The following is a 4,671-nucleotide window of genomic DNA, read 5'->3' on the forward strand; positions in this document are numbered from 1 at the left end:
GTCTCGCGACGAAAGCGGTTTCGCGCTGGTTGGTGCGCTAGAGGTCGATCCGCAGGCCGAAGGAACCGTCCACCCGAACACCCCGGCGCGAGGCCGGGGCCGGCAGGGGCCCTCCGATGGCGGGTCATGCTTGCCAATCGGTCAGTGGTTGGTGTGGTGCAGTATATGTCAGGGTGTGGGTGCGAGATGGGCCGGGAGGACCGCTCCTCCAGCGTCGGACCCGAGTCATAGGAAGTGCCGTTTTGTCACAACCCCAGGGGTGGGGGGGTAACGGTAGGGAAGTGCCGGCCAACGCGCAGAGGTCGACCCGCAGGCCGAAGGAACCGTCCACCCGAACACCCCGGCGCGAGGCCGGGGCCGGCAGGGGCCCTCCGATGGCGGGTCATGATTGCCAATCGGTCAGTGGTTATGTGTGCTGCGGTGATGCGGTGCCGGCCAACGCTCAGAGGTCGACCCGCAGGCCGAAGGAACCGTCCACCCGAACACCCCGGCGCGAGGCCGGGGCCGGCAGGGGCCCTCCGATGGCGGGTCATGATTGCCAATCGGTCAGTGGTTATGTGTGTGCTGCGGTGCCGGCCAACGCTCAGAGGTCGACCCGCAGGCCGAAGGAACCGTCCACCCGAACACCCCGGCGCGAGGCCGGGGCCGGCAGGGGCCCTCCGATGGCGGGTCATGATTGCCAATCGGTCAGTGGTTGTGTGTGCTGCGGTGCCGGCCAACGCTCAGAGGTCGACCCGCAGGCCGAAGGAACCGTCCACCCGAACACCCCGGCGCGAGGCCGGGGCCGGCAGGGGCCCTCCGATGGCGGGTCATGATTGCCAATCGGTCAGTGGTTGTGTGTGTTGCGGTGGGGCCGGGAGGACCGCTCCTCCTGCGTCGGACCCGGGTCATGGGAAGTGCCGTGTGGCGGTGGTGGGGCCGGGAGGACCGCTCCTCCTGCGTCGGACCCGAGTCATGGGAAGTGCCGTGTGGCGGGGCCGGGAGGACCGCTCCTCCTGCGTCGGACCCGAGTCATAGGAAGTGCCGTGTGGCGGGGCCGGGAGGACCGCTCCTCCTGCGTCGGACCCGAGTCATAGGAAGTGCCGTGTGGCGGGGCCGGGAGGACCGCTCCTCCTGCGTCGGACCCGAGTCATAGGAAGTGCCGTGTGGCGGGGCCGGGAGGACCGCTCCTCCTGCGTCGGACCCGAGTCATAGGAAGTGCCGTGTTGCGCTGGTGGGGCCGTGCCCGCCAACAGCCTTCAGTGGTCGGATACCACGTTTGCAAGCTCCCCGCTGGAATGGGGACTTAGAAGAAATGAGGGGAAAATTCCCCCGGAGCTCCGTGCCTGAGGGCGGGCTGTGAGCCGCGCCGCGTCCGCCAACAGCCTTCCATGGTCGGACACCATTGTTCGCAAGTTGCCCGCTGGAATGGGCACATAGAAGAAATTTCGAGGATAACATCCACCAGAGCGCCAGGGCGGCCGTTATTGCAGTATGCGTCCGCCTGGCAGCTCTCTTCCGCGGGAACCATTGGGCAATTTCTTTCACGGAGGTGGACATAGAAGAATTTTTGTTTCTAAAAACGTGGTTCCTAAAAATGTGCCCCAGGTGTTTTGGAAAACCCGGGTAAACCTGGGAAGTAGGCAAATGACCCTCTGACTAGGGGTAAAAACGTTTGCCTACTGCAGCGCCCCTAATGCAATTCGGCGGAACTGCAACGCCCCTGGTCGCCTAAACGCTACCCCTGGTCGCCTAAACCTCACCCCTGGTCGCCTAAACCTCACCCCTGGTCGCCTAAAAGTCACCCCTGGTCGCCTAAATTGTCAACCCCTGGTCACCTAAATTGTCAACCCCTGGTCGCCTAAAGGGGACTTAGAAGAAATGAGGGGGCAAATTCCCCCGGAGCTCCGTGCCTGAGGGCGGGCTGTGAGCCGCGCCGCGTCCGCCAACAGCCTTCAGTGGTCGGATACAATGTATGAAAGTTCCCCGCTGGAAAGGGGACTTAGAAGAAATGAGGCAAATTTCCCCGGAGCTCCGTGCCTGAGGGCGGGCTGTGAGCCGCGCCGCGCCCGCCAACAGCCTTCAGTGGTCGGATACAATGTTTGAAAGTTCCCCGCTGGAAAGGGGACTTAGAAGAAATGAGGCAAATTTCCCCGGAGCTCCGTGCCTGAGGGCGGGCTGTGAGCCGCGCCGCGCCCGCCAACAGCCTTCAGTGGTCGGATACAATGTTTGAAAGGTCCCCGCTGGAAAGGGGACTTAGAAGAAATGAGCCAAATTTCCCCGGAGCTCCGTGCCTGAGGGCGGGCTGTGAGCCGCGCCGCGTCCGCCAACAGCCTTCAGTGGTCGGATACAATGTTTCAAAGTTCCCCGCTGGAAAGGGGACTTAGAAGAAATTTGTAAAAATTCACCCGGAGCTCCGTGCCTGAGGGCCGGCTATGAGCCGCGCCGTGCCCGCCAACAGCCTTCCACGGTCGGATACAATGTTTCAAAGTTCCCCGCTGGAAAGGGGACTTAGAAGGAATTTGTCAAATTCACCCGGAGCTCCGTGCCTGAGGGCCGGCTATGAGCCGCGCCGTGCCCGCCAACAGCCTTCCACGGTCGGATACAATGTTTCAAAGTTCCCCGCTGGAAAGGGGACTTAGAAGGAATTTGTCAAATTCACCCGGAGCTCCGTGCCTGAGGGCCGGCTATGAGCCGCGCCGTGCCCGCCAACAGCCTTCCACGGTCGGATACAATGTTTGAAAGTTCCCCGCTGGAAAGGGGACTTAGAAGAAATGAGGGGGAAATTCCCCCGGAGCTCCGTGCCTGAGGGCGGGCTGTGAGCCGCGCCGCGTCCGCCAACAGCCTTCCACGGTCGGATACAATGTTTCAAAGTTCCCCGCTGGAAAGGGGACTTAGAAGAAATTTGTAAAATTCACCCGGAGCTCCGTGCCCGAGGGCCGGCTATGAGCCGCGCCGCGCCCGCCAACAGCCTTCCTTTGGTCGGATACAATGTTTCAAAGTTCCCCGCTGGAAAGGGGACTTAGAAGAAATTTGTAAAATTCACCCGGAGCTCCGTGCCCGAGGGCCGGCTATGAGCCCCGCCGTGCCCGCCAACAGCCTTCCACGGTCGGATACAATGTTTCAAAGTTCCCCGCTGGAAAGGGGACTTAGAAGAAATTTGTAAAAATTCACCCGGAGCTCCGTGCCCGAGGGCCGGCTATGAGCCCCGCCGTGCCCGCCAACAGCCTTCCACGGTCGGATACAATGTTTCAAAGTTCCCCGCTGGAAAGGGGACTTAGAAGAAATTTGTAAAAATTCACCCGGAGCTCCGTGCCCGAGGGCCGGCTATGAGCCGCGCCGCGCCCGCCAACAGCCTTCCACGGTCGGATACAATGTTTCAAAGTTCCCCGCTGGAAAGGGGACTTAGAAGAAATTTGTGAAAATTCACCCGGAGCTCCGTGCCCGAGGGCCGGCTATGAGCCGCGCCGTGCCCGCCAACAGCCTTCCACGGTCGGATACAATGTTTCAAAGTTCCCCGCTGGAAAGGGGACTTAGAAGAAATTTGTAAAAATTCATCCGGAGCTCCGTGCCCGAGGGCCGGCTATGAGCCGCGCCGTGCCCGCCAACAGCCTTCCACGGTCGGATACAATGTTTCAAAGTTCCCCGCTGGAAAGGGGACTTAGAAGAAATTTGTGAAAATTCACCCGGAGCTCCGTGCCCGAGGGCCGGCTATGAGCCGCGCCGTGCCCGCCAACAGCCTTCCACGGTCGGATACAATGTTTCAAAGTTCCCCGCTGGAAAGGGGACTTAGAAGAAATTTGTAAAAATTCACCCGGAGCTCCGTGCCCGAGGGCCGGCTATGAGCCGCGCCGTGCCCGCCAACAGCCTTCCACGGTCGGATACAATGTTTCAAAGTTCCCCGCTGGAAAGGGGACTTAGAAGAAATTTGTGAAAATTCACCCGGAGCTCCGTGCCCGAGGGCCGGCTATGAGCCGCGCCGTGCCCGCCAACAGCCTTCCACGGTCGGATACAATGTTTCAAAGTTCCCCGCTGGAAAGGGGACTTAGAAGAAATTTGTGAAAATTCACCCGGAGCTCCGTGCCTGAGGGCCGGCTATGAGCCGCGCCGCGCCCGCCAACAGCCTTCAGTGGTCGGATACAATGTTTGAAAGTTCCCCGCTGGAAAGGGGACTTAGAAGAATTGAGTAAAATTCACCCGGAGCTCCGTGCCCGAGGGCCGGCTATGAGCCGCGCCGCGCCCGCCAACAGCCTTCCTTTGGTCGGATACAATGTTTCAAAGTTCCCCGCTGGAAAGGGGACTTAGAAGAAATTTGTGAAAATTCACCCGGAGCTCCGTGCCTGAGGGCCGGCTATGAGCCGCGCCGTGCCCGCCAACAGCCTTCCACGGTCGGATACAATGTTTCAAAGTTCCCCGCTGGAAAGGGGACTTAGAAGAAATTTGTGAAAATTCACCCGGAGCTCCGTGCCCGAGGGCCGGCTATGAGCCGCGCCGTGCCCGCCAACAGCCTTCCACGGTCGGATACAATGTTTCAAAGTTCCCCGCTGGAAAGGGGACTTAGAAGAAATTTGTAAAAATTCACCCGGAGCTCCGTGCCCGAGGGCCGGCTATGAGCCGCGCCGTGCCCGCCAACAGCCTTCCACGGTCGGATACAATGTTTCAAAGTTCCCCGCTGGAAAGGGGACTTAGAAG

The sequence above is a fragment of the Idiotropiscis lumnitzeri genome, unplaced genomic scaffold, assembly GCF_059441095.1.
Source record: "Idiotropiscis lumnitzeri isolate Australia: NSW breed Sydney's pygmy pipehorse unplaced genomic scaffold, RoL_Ilum_1.0 HiC_scaffold_365, whole genome shotgun sequence".
NCBI lineage: Eukaryota > Metazoa > Chordata > Actinopteri > Syngnathiformes > Syngnathidae > Idiotropiscis > Idiotropiscis lumnitzeri.